The sequence below is a fragment of the Pseudopipra pipra genome, chromosome 2, assembly GCF_036250125.1.
Source record: "Pseudopipra pipra isolate bDixPip1 chromosome 2, bDixPip1.hap1, whole genome shotgun sequence".
NCBI classification, from domain to species: Eukaryota; Metazoa; Chordata; class Aves; order Passeriformes; family Pipridae; genus Pseudopipra; species Pseudopipra pipra.
Genome location: NC_087550.1, coordinates 6388816 through 6401136, shown reverse-complemented (window position 1 = coordinate 6401136; position 12321 = coordinate 6388816). Strand labels below are relative to the sequence as shown.

The window sequence follows — 12321 nt, the reverse complement described above, 5'->3', positions numbered from 1 at the left end:
CAAAGCAAGACATTTACTAAAACAAATATTTAAGTGGCACTATTCTCTGTGGTTGAAAGAATTAATTCATGCAGCTTTGGTGTACTGTGGAGGCAATTAGCACACATGGCAATTATCCTTTAGATCTCATTCACCAATATGCACCGTCAAATTCTGTACCCAGGTCTGAAATAAATCCATCCATCTTGCTCTTTCTATACTTGTGGATATGAGAGTAAGATTTACCTGTAAGGGGGAAGGTTGAGAGTACTTTGTCGAGAAATGACCCCTTTGCTGCCAATATATTGCCTTGTAGCTCATGTCATTCTTTATGCCTTCACCCCTTGGCCAACACAAAACATTCCAAAAGATTCTGCACCCTGTAGAGGTCAAGCCCTGTATGTTTCATCAGGTGAAGTTCTATTTTGTCTTGCTTCAGTGATTTGTTGTCAACTGGCATATAGACCATAAATCAGAGAATTATAGAACAGCTTGGTTTGGAAGGGATCTCAAAGATCCTCTAGTTCCAACACTCCTGCCATGGGTGGGGACGTCTTTCATTAGACCAGGTTGCTAGAGCCCCATCCAACCTGGCCTTGAACACTTCCAGGGATGGAGCAGCCACAGCTTCTCTGGGTAACATGCAAAATATGGTATTAAATGGAACTAACCTTGCTGGTATTATCTTTATTAAATTCTTTTAACAAGTTGCCTTCATCATGTGTTTTTTGTTCATAAGGTCATGTTATTTCACCGCCTGAAAAAGGAACCACAGTGTTTGTCAGAGAGAACATAGGCCCTCAGAACACAGCTATAAAATCCAGGGCTTTATTTGTGCTGCTGCTTAATAGAAGTGACAGAAAAAAAGTAGCAAGCAGTTATTTTACATATCTCTTTCTTTTTCAGGGAAAACAAATGATTAAACTTCTCAATATTTGCATTTTCCCATCAGCATGCATCCCAAGTCTGCCAAGGGAATGGCAGGGGGTGGCACTGCCTGTCGTATCTCTGCTTTTTGAAAAGATCAGAACCCAAGCCTCCTGATGGCACAGCCATACTGCAGTTTCCACAGCAGATCTCAGAAAAGATGTTCCCCATGAGAGTTATTTATACAGCCATTTTCAGGTAAGTTCCAGAATAATGAACACAGCTTGTGTTGGATTTTATTTTTGCTCCTTCTTCCTGATATCTAAATGTGTGCTACACCTTTATCTATATGTTCATCTGTTTCTGTTTGTCTGTCGTTTTATGTGGCAGCATCTGTCAGTGGTAGTTTTGTATAATAACATGTATATAAGTGAAATCAACAGTTGGGTTTAAGGACTGTGTTCAGTAAACAGAGGAGTTTTGGATGACTTACTATGGGTTGACTGCTACATAGCTGGTGTGTGAAGAGGGATTTAGTTAAATAATTTGTATGGATGTCAAGATTATTGCCCTCTTTTCTGCAGAAAAGAAATCTAGCTCCTTTCAGTCTGAAAAAGAAAATCATCATATATACAACAGAATTTTTTTTTGGCTCACTGACTCCCCATCCCAAATGGCATTTGGTTGCTTATCAGACTTTTTCAGGCTCAGAAATAGTTTAGGAAAGAACATATGTGAATCCATCCTCAGACAAAAGTGTAAATGTTAATGCTGCCACTGAGCTGGGACCAAGATAAGTGACAACATCCAAGATAGTTAGGAGAAAATAATTAGGGAAATTGTTTTGGAATTGCTTATATATTTAGTTTTAATTTCAAAACTGAGTGGGAGGCCACAAGAATGTTCCAAGTATCAGTCTGAAGGCAGAGTGTAAGACTTCAAATGTTACATTGAAGGTACAAGAATTTATTTTATATGTTAGAATACAGCTTTTATTGACTAAGCAAATAGTTTTTATCAAGCTGAAGAAAAGCACCATATCTTTAATTTTTACTGTTAGCCAAAAAGAGGGTTGATTTAATTCTTTTGAATAGCAGGTTATGTCCTGTATATGAATATCCTGAAGTTCATTTATGCCAAGCAAACTTACCTGTACTTCTGTAAGGCTTAAAAATCTTCTGTAGAGTCAACAGCTATATATTAAATTTTTGCATCTAATGCATAATTGTGATGAATAGAGCCTGAAGATGACAAAAGTTCAACTTAATTGACTGTATCTTTTCCTAAACCTTTTCAGTTACTGTCTAACATTAGTAATAATAAGAAGATATTGGGGAAAAAATCAACAATACCAAACAAGAGAACCAATTTTTTTAATAATTTTTTCTTATTTCTATTGTTATAGGGCAACAGGCTTAGAGCTTCTTATGTTTCTTTTAGGAGAGTTTTCCTAGAAAAAAAAAAAGTCATCTCCCAAGATATTCTGTAAATGAACATTTGGGATTGAAGACACTTGAACCATTTCAACATGAAAAAGTTTTGGAGTTATAGGAAAGCAATATATTTGTGCAATGTTTTGTACCATGTGCACCTGTAGTAGCTGTTGCAATATATGAAAGGTCAATATTTCATCCTATATTGAAATAAACATGTTGCCACACAATGCTTACTTTTCAAATAAGGGCATTTTTTTAATTAAAGAAAGCCTACTTCATCAGTTTTTCAAGTATGTCTCCCAAGCATATAAAAAAGGGGGTACAGCTCTTCTAGACTTCCTTATTTTTAGTGACAATAACTGACATATTCTTATCTGCAGAACATCCTCAAGCTCCGTGTGCCCTCATTTTGTGATTATGACTGAGGGGTTTAATTGTGCTTCTGTTATAGAAAAGCTAAAATTAAGAGTATAATATTCTGTCCAACTAAATGTTTATTAATTTTATAATTATTAGTGTAATAATTAAGTTAAGGCACTTAATAGGAAGTGCTAGTACATTTCGAGTGCTAATAAGGGCTGGTGAAAAAAGAGTCAGAAAGATATTTTGTCTCATTTTTTACCCCTGAAAAGAGTCTCTTTCCTTACACAAACTCATAGGTGAGGTTCATGTCATCCCTCTCAGCAGGAGTTTCTCAGTTCCAGGCTCCACTGTGAGTTTGACTCCAGGCAAATTCAGACAAGGTTTGAGGATTCAGCATAATTAAACAAAGGCTTCCTAGGGTCAGGTCCTCCAGCTTTTCCTAAATGCAGAGCAATTTCTTTTCTCTATATTAGATGGATTTAAAAGATATTATGTGTGTTTGGGTTTAATTTTACTTCTTTCTTTAGTTTTTTAACCTAGGAGGGATCCTGGTGTACATTTTAATCCACATGAAACAGTCCCCTTACTATCAGTCAGACTGGTCACGGTGATAGTTTTGACTGAGGCATTTCATGGTCTTGTTTTACAGGGATGGTTTGTTCTGGTTTAACCCCTTCTGGTATCTCAGTCTCCCTCAGTAACTCACTCAATCCCACCTGGTGAGATGGGAGAGAAAAAGTTGAAAAAACAACAGTGAGAAAACTTGAGGGTTGAGGTAGTTTAATGGGAAAACAAAAAGTCATGAGCACAAGCAATGCAAAACAAGGAATTCATTCAGTGCTTCCCATCGGCAGGCAGCTGTTCAGCCATCCGCCAGGAGAGCGGGGATCCATCACGTGTAATGGTGACTTGGGAAGATAAACTCTATCACTCAAAATGTCCTCCCCTTCCTCTTTTTACCCCAGTTTTATATGCTCAGCATGATGCTATATGGTGTGGAATATCCCTGTGGTCAGCTGGGGTCACCTGTCCTGGCTGTGTCCCCTCTCAACTTGTGGTGAGAAGCAGAAAGGGCCTTGACTCCATTCAAGAACTGCTTAGCAATAACTAAAATATTCCTGTGTTATCGACACTGATTCCAGCACAAACCCAAACCAGAGACATATACCAGCTACTGTGAAGAAAATTAACTCTCCTCCAGTCTAAACCAACACACTAGTCTATGATACAACCACAAAGACTTATTTCAAATTGATGAAATATGCTGGCATGGTTGAGAAATTAGATCTATCTAAATGAGGTGGAGGCTGGCACATACGTACCAAATCTAGTGCCTGTGAGCTCAGAATGTGCTATGAAATGTTCAGTGTGCTATGAAATGTTCAACGTGCTATGATATGTTCAGTACTGTTGGCTGAAAAGACTTGAGAAAGCACAAAGAGCTGCTCTGCCTGTCTTATCCACAGGCAAATGGCAATGCATTTTGCACATTAATAGAGGATTCCTGAGTTTGATCATGCATCCTGAAGGTGGAGAACTCGTGTTAGCAGGGAATTGTGTGGAATGATAGTACCAGTGTCTTGTGGGACTTCCACAATTTCAAATAATCTCATCACACGTATGTCGGAAGGAAGTGCTAATTAAAGTGTAAAAGAGCATATGTGGTATTTGTGAAGCTGTTATCCAAAGCTGTATTGCTGTATCTATTATGCATTGCAATTAGTCATAGTTTAATGAGAAAATAAGATATCTGAAGTCTGCTCATCTAAAACTACACACCCACCCCCCCAAAAAAAAGAAAACAGTCACAGTGCATCTGTAATGCAGTAATGGGAAAAGTATCACTTCAGCAGGTGATTTTGCTGTTGTGATTTTGCTTTGATCCAGATAAAGAGTCAAACTGATTTTCAAGCTTTTAAAACTGGAAGTGGCAATTGAGTTGTTGGTGTGGAAGACGGGAGGAGGTGGGATCAGATGTTATATATAGATGTTCTTTGCGTGGCCCACATTAATATGCTTCTTCATGTGCCATAGGTACTTATCCCACTGGGATTTTTTGTTAGTAAAATTGAAGGAAAAGAATGAAACGTGCATCTTTAATTGACATATATGTATGATATCGTGCTGGGATAAAGAATTAATTCACTGAAAAATTTCTAGATTTAACAACAAAAAAGTATTTATAATGGCCTTATCTTTCCTTAAATGTTTTATATGATTGTATAACTTCAGCTGTATGATTAGATCTCTTCTATTAAATGTTATCTAATAGTTATGATTCCCTGGCTTTGCAGTGTAGTGAGGATTGTAGGGTTTTTCTTTGTTCACACCCCATCCCTCCCCAGTGCATATAGGATTTAAACTGGCTAATAAAAATGTGATGTTAATATTAGGAAAAAGTAGAAGAAAATAAAGGGTATTTTAGAACTAACTTATGGTGGTACAATGATTTTTGCAGCATCCAAAATCAGCACTCTCCACTGTTCTATCCACAGAATCCACAGCAGTAAAAAATGAGGTGAAAAGCAATATTGGTACAGCATTTTCTTAATGGTTGTTTCACAGCCTATGAAAGACAACATATTTCAGGAAAAAAATGGTTTAAACCCCTGATTTATAATGACTTACCTTAGTGATGCTAATTTTTTAAATTTTAACCATCTACTTACTCTATACTTACTGTGAGTTTGACAACATTTCTTGGTGCTTACTTTTATCTGTAGGATCCCCTCTTTCTGCATCTTCTTCTCTTTTATTTATGAAAAATTTTCCTTTCTAAGTCAGCGAAACAGGGAATTCTATCACAGATAGACCTCAGGAAAAACAGGTGACGTTCCCAGAAAGTGTCTAAATTTCCTGTACCCAGTACATTTTATTAGTAGATAGTCTTCCATTTCCATGTGTTTAAAATACACTGTAGAACTCCTAAATAGATAGATTGGAAAGTACCTCTCTTATTTTATTTTTTTATTAATGCAGGATTTAGCACTAAATATACCAGATACTATTTTCTTTTTTCACCTGTTATTGGAGGCTTCTGGGGTACTTGTTCCTCAATAATATTCCAGAGCCCTGAACTCATAATTAGAGCTGGGTGAATTATTCATCCCAAACAATAGTGAATTTATGCTCCCCATTTCCTACAAGAACACTAGTTGTTATTATGGTTACTGAGTAGGGCAGCATGCTGCTTTCCAAGGGTTCTCAATTTCTGGGTTACAAGGTGCATCTATGAATTCTGTATTCTGAATCTTTTGTTTTCTCCTCAGAGGGGATGGGGTATGTTGTTCCCTCAGGAACAGCACTAAGGAGTTACTCCTCATTATTTGCCTGGTAACGCTGAGGCAAAGAAGAGGTTTCTGAAGGTGTGACCTTTCCCTACAGGCTGTGGCTTCCAGAGTGTTTGTAAACCCATCTGAACTGATCTGACCTGAGCTGGAGGTGTTGATGTGGTCTGGCAGCTTGCTTGCTGAGTTCCATGGGGTGGCTTTCCCTGGATCAACTCACTTGTGCACATAGTTTGTCATGATTTACCCCTGAAGGGCAGCTCAGCTTCCCTCAGCCACTCACTTCTCAGTGAAGTGGGCTAGAGAATCATCAGGGTAAAAGTGACTCATGGGTTGAGATAAAGACAGTTTAATAGGTAAAGCAAAAGCCGTGCACATAAGCAAAGCAAAACTAGGAATTCATTCACCACATTGGCAAGCAGTAGTTCAGCCATCTCCAGGAGAGCAGGGATCCATCATCCCTAATGGTGTCTTGGGATCACAAATGCCATAACTCTGAACATTCTCCCTCCCATCTTCTTCCTCCATCCTTTTTTGGTAAGCATGACCCTAACAGAGGTTGAGAGGAGAGAATGGCTCCCTCACTCCTATTCTCTGGAGATGGGGCAGATAGTGCAAGCCCTGGTGCTGGTGTCAGAGATCACACTATGCATGCTCCGAGGTTTGGTGGTGAAAAAGCAGTTTATTCAAATCGGCAGAGGGTTTTTAAGGGTTTTGGAGGAGGGCTTAGGAAGGGGGCTGTGATTGGGTACAGGCTCGGGGGGAAGGGGGTGGTTTGGGGACTCAGCTAGCCAACGGTGGAAACAGGAGGATAAGAATCCAATAGAAACCCAGGAATTGGGGACAGACAGGTGAAACGACCAGTGGGGTTAAAACAGGGGTGGGGACTGGCTCAGTAAAGAAGACAGCGTGGTACTGGGTGAGAGAATAACAAAGCCAAAGGGGAAACCGTACAATAAAACCGCAAATAAACTGTAAGTGTTTCCAAGTCGCCTAATTCTGGAGAGCCACTGCCATGGTGGTCCTGTTCCTAAAGGCGTTCTTTCCATGATTCATAGTCCGTACGTCTCCCACATGACCCCACAAGGTGTGGGATATCCCTGTGTTCAGTTGGGATCAGTTGTCCTGACTCCTTGTGCCCCCCCAGACCACTCCCTGGTGTGAGAAACAGAAAAACCCTCGTTGCTGTGTAAGCAATAACTGGAACATCCCTATGTTATCAACACAGTTTTAACCCCAAATCCAGACCATAGGCCCACACAAGCTGCTATGAAGAGAATTAATCCTATCCCAGCCTGAACCAGAGCATCATTTTACCTTACTACGTATTCAATCACATGTCTTTGAGTCTGACTGCTGTGACTGCATGGGAGAAGGGCTGATGCCAGAGCAGCCCAGCATGGAAAACAGCAACAGGGTTTTGCCTCTTCCGATGGTCCTCTGTATGCAGAGTCAGTGCTGTTTATGGAAAACACTCCTCTTTCACTCTTGTTTTGCTCAGTAGTGCTCATCTCTAACACTGTGATGCTGTTTAAGTAATTTGTCATTGTCTTTTCTCCTTTTTGGTGTTCAAACGGGAGAAAATTTTGGGGATTAGTTCGATGGTGCCTGCAGGAAAGTTACTCTTGCACTCAAACTGTGAATCTCAAGTGTTCCCTCAGATATAAGGAAAATAAGTTTTCCTTAAAGAAAAGATGAAATTCCCAGCTTTCGTGTTTGCAGACATAAATTTACAGTGAGAGGAGTGTACAGTCTAAAGAACTGAAATACAAAAAGTGTTGAAAAAAGGATAGAAAGAACCAAGTCTCTAAGAAAATTGCTGTATTTTGGGTGCTTATTGTATTCACATGATTTATGAATATATTTTTCTTGCAACTACCTTCACAGAATGTAACAAAATAAATTTGAAATGGTTTTTGGTGCTAACACAACGATGGTTATTCTCTATAATTTTATTTATTTATTTTTTAAATCCTATATAAAATCAATATGAATTTGGGGATTCTACTTCTTTCCCAATCATCTACTTCTTGCATCCAGACTCTCAAATGCCAGCAATGAACAATGCCTGATGTTTTAATTTATGCATACATTTTGTTTTATTCAAACAGATCAATTTTTGTAGCAATTATTCTGTATTAAAGTTAAATCTCTGTGTTTTGTTTGGCTGATTTTGTTTTAGTTTTTTTCCCCTTATCATTGCTAATAATTGATTTAGCAAAGATCAAAAGTGTTAAATGAAGGGTAAGCAGATCCTTTGTCCTAGTTAGAGCAGCCGGGACCTGTTCATCACTTTGTGTGTAACCCAAAATGTGTATTCTACACCCTCTATGTCATTTCCCAGGAACTGTTAACAACAGACCACTTGCAGCAGCTGCCCAGAGCACATCTGACCCCTCAGGTTATAGGCTGGGTGTTGGGAAGCCTGTGAGATAGGAGGATGTTCCTATCCTCACACCAATGACTCAGGGACTCAGATGTGATACCTCCCCTCTGGGGAGTCATTAGCACCTCCACACCCAGCCTGAGGGGTCATGTCTGCTAATGGGACACCAAGGATTCCCAAAATATCTCACGACTCACAATCACCCATTGTGGAATTCCTCGCCCTGGGGGAGGTATTGGGCATTCCCACTTGAACCTGAGTGTATTTAATCTTGGGATCTTGGGACTTCTGGGCCCGCCCACTTGTCAGATCCAGAAGAGGACCAGAACCTCGACCAGATTGCAACCAACATTCTCACCAACAGGTTTTCCCTCTCCTTTTACGTTGGACTCAGGGGGACCACGTGAGGCTCAGCTCAGGGGCCAGTGAACACCATTCTGTTCGTGCCCGAGGGTGTTGGGTTATACATCTGGATTTTGTGGGTTAAAACCAATTTTTTGTCTGTAAAATTGTATTTATTGTATTATTTTTATTAAATTGTAACTCTGACTTATAATCTTTTTTTGAGTTGGGTTTATTTCTCCTGCCAGTTTACCTTTAAACCACCACATCCTTAAAATAAAAAAGAAATAAAAAGGCAAATTTATCTGATTATTTAAAGCACTACTATATTACTGATATTTTGAGTAAAACTGATAAAATGAATAGCCACAGCATTTCTGGAGATGTTGCCAGATGAATGTGGAGTAAATATTCTCCTAGACACTATAAAAATGTTGTACCTGAAGATGATTTCACCTCTGTCTGTGAACAACTGTAGTTACAGTAATACCGTGTCTGCATTTTTTAGCCAAATCTGAACTTACAGGTTCCATTTCTTACAAGAACTACAGATAACCAGGAAAAGAGTAGGAAGAGAGAGGAGGAATTCTGAGGGGCAGGATGGGAAATAAAATTTTTCTTTATACAGGAGATAAGTGATTTTCAAAAATCTGAAAGATGGGGGGAAAATAAGTTTTCTATCCATTCCATGTCTCCAGAATGAGTTACAAAGTGGTGCGTGGGCAGCTTCTTGTGAAAGGATGCATAAGATGTTCCCTTTGGTCATCATTGAAAAGTTAAAGCTGCAGCATTAAGAAATCAAGGTTCCTTTGTTATTTAATTGTAGTGGAGATGACACTGAGCTGCAATACAGAAAACGTAAATTTTTTCTGGCTTCTTCCCCCAACCTACCACTGAGAGATCTTATGTGATCTCTTTCTCCACTTTGCTACCTCTGTCTTGTTTAATTAGTATCCTGGAAAATTCCATCTCCTGTGATCTTACTGAGAGATTTTGATTTCAGTTGATGCCTCTACATATAAACAATAAGGAAAATAATGATAATCCCAAAATCACAGTCATCTGTCCCCTGGCTCACAATGACTCTGTGGAGCCCAGTCTACATTCAGGGTTTGGTAAAACTGTGGATGACACAAAGCAAATACTCTGTGGGAAAGATGGGAGGAAAATGACATAATGAAAGCAGGACTAAATGGCTTCACATCCCTGCAGGTGTTTCAAATGAGGCAAAATATTTCAGCAAATAGCCCTCTCTGGACACATTACTGCTAAAACTACTGTAATAGGTACAGGGCAGTATGGCTCTGCTTATGTCATTTGGTGTTTTTTTGGTATTTGTGGATTTTTTCTTTTTTTGTTGTTTTTGGTTAGTTGGTTAGTTTTTTTGTGTTTGGTTTTTGTGGGGTTTTATTTTTTTTTCTGACTCTTTTTGTATGTTTGTTTTTTGTGGGTTTTTATTTGGGTTTTTTGTTTGTTTATTTGTTTTTCTTCATTAAAGACATGCCTCAGTGTCTCTACCTGCACTCTGTGAAGTTAACAAAATCCCTTATGTGTCAGAATTCAAGTAAAATCATCTATCTTCCAAACTCGTTTTCTCTTCGGATTCTCTCCTTCTGTCCTTCATCCCAGCTCCTTCCTTTGTGTTAAGACAAAATCCTCTCAAGTGCTGAAGGAACTATATTTTCTCAGAAATTAAAGACTTTTCTTGGTTCTTGCTTCTGTTTTCTTTATTAAACTACTTAAAATAAATATTTTATTTGAAATGAGGAACAAGAAACAGGAAGGATGTGACCTGGTTTTCTTCTTATTATTATGAGATATTTTCAGTAATTCTTAAGAGGATTTCCTCAAATGTCCTTTCAAATATTCCACTTTCCTTCCCATGATCTCCTTTGTTTTAATATTCATGAGGACCTGAAGCTGGGTGAGAGGTAGCTGTGGCACTTCATAAGATGATACAAACTCAGCATGAGGAAGTGTGTTCTCTCAGAAAGCAGAAATAGAGTGTGTGTGTGTGAGGATTAAATGAGTGTTTTAGAGACAGTAAAAGCTTGTATTTCTAGAAAAAAACCCCCAAAAATTAGATATTATGAAGTAGAATACTTACAATTCAGATTTTTTTCCCCCTGAAGCTCCCCTCCAACAGTTTTGGAATTTTACTGAAATAATTCTGATTTTTTTTTCTTTTTAAGTGGAAATTGAAGTTTGAAACAGAGTTAGTAAACACACATTTACATTTTAACTGAGATCTAGTGATTTCAATCATCGCTCAATTAAACTCAGGCATCCACCTGACCAAGTGTACTCTTATCCACAGGACAATTGTATTAGTCTATGGACAGACATTTCATTTGTTTCTCATGTGGATTTTATCTTCTTAGGATCCAAATCTGAAAGTATTGAAGTTATCTACGAAATACTAAATTCTTCCTATGGAACAGTAATTTTGATCATCATTACCTAAATGGTTTTTTATTTCTTTCAAGTTTGTTAAACTCTTAAGGATATTGTAAATGCCTTAACTGAATCTAAGTCACAAGTTATAAAAGGACTTGGGGATCCAAACCTCTTAAAGCAGTTTATCTTTCGTTGTAACAAGCACAATAACATTTAAATGATTGACATTTTCATGTTTGACTGATGACCTACACCTTTTTTTTTAATACAGTAGTTACTTTATTAAAGACACAAAATATTGTTCTCTTTTTCACTTCTTCTCCTTCCCTCTTGCCTTTATCTGCTACTTTATTCTTGCTCTAGTCCCTGGGTCTTCTTCTCTCTTTCATTCTATAACCTCAGTCTTTTATCCTTTGCAACGGCTAGGACCTGTTTTGTTCCTTGGGCAGTTCCTGTGTGCTGAAAATGTTGACCTTTCTCTCAGTAATTCCCAGCTTTACCTGCTCATTTCAGCTGCACATGAGGGGTCTCATTGCTAAAATCAGGTTTTCTCCCTTCTCAACCACAGGTGACTTCACCCCTCCCTCTGGGAAACAGGCCTAGGGGGAACAGGGAATAGGGAAAGTCACTTGTGGCTGTGTCTAAGTTTTGATTTGGCTCCCCGCCAAGTCCCCAAGACCCAGCATGAAACCTCCGGCAAAGAGCAAAAGAAAAAAAAAACAACTATAAAAAGATACAGACTAGCTGAACTATATTAAAATATATGTATTTACATATAGTACAGTTGCATACAGTTAAAATACTATATACAATCCCAAAAGGGAAAGGGAAAAGGAAGGGAAAAAAAAAAAGGACAAAACCAAAATAGATATGCACAATCAAAAACTCAGGATCTAGCAAACTAAAGAATTAGCAAAAGAATATCTTACAGAAATCACACTGAATGATGCCAGCACCCTCTGCCTCTCAAGGTCCACAAGGCAAGGCCTCACCAGGCCTCACTCCCCCACACGGCAGAACCGACAGCAGGGCACCCACGCCTCCAGAGCCACCGGAAGGGAAGAGAGGAAGAGGCTTCTCTCTCCATCTATTTATGTGTTGGATTACGTAAAGGAATAGGATGGAATACTTCCTTCCTTCCTTCTTGGAAACCAGGAAGGAAGGTCTAAACTCAAAACCATTACAGGCTGGCAAAGGACTCCCCTTTCAGGGGGTGGTTTGCCTGGGGAATTTTGTCTGGAAAGACCCTAGGAATTCTAGCTAG

The 12321-nt window shown here is 38.7% G+C and overlaps 2 long non-coding RNA genes across 2 annotated transcripts; one reads left to right on the top strand and one right to left on the bottom strand.

The window, feature by feature from the left end:
- The first annotated feature begins 878 nt into the window (after positions 1 to 878).
- On the top strand, positions 879 to 8874 carry LOC135408643 (uncharacterized). Its single transcript, XR_010427752.1, has 2 exons — positions 879 to 1104; positions 3295 to 8874. It is a non-coding gene; the product is annotated as an uncharacterized LOC135408643 (long non-coding RNA).
- Positions 8875 to 8965: 91 nt separating this feature from the next.
- On the bottom strand, positions 8966 to 12090 carry LOC135408635 (uncharacterized). The gene is made up of 3 exons (XR_010427741.1): positions 11987 to 12090; positions 11558 to 11656; positions 8966 to 10719 (listed from the first exon to the last, which is right to left on the bottom strand). It is a non-coding gene; the product is annotated as an uncharacterized LOC135408635 (long non-coding RNA).
- Between the last annotated feature and the right edge of the window lie 231 nt (positions 12091 to 12321).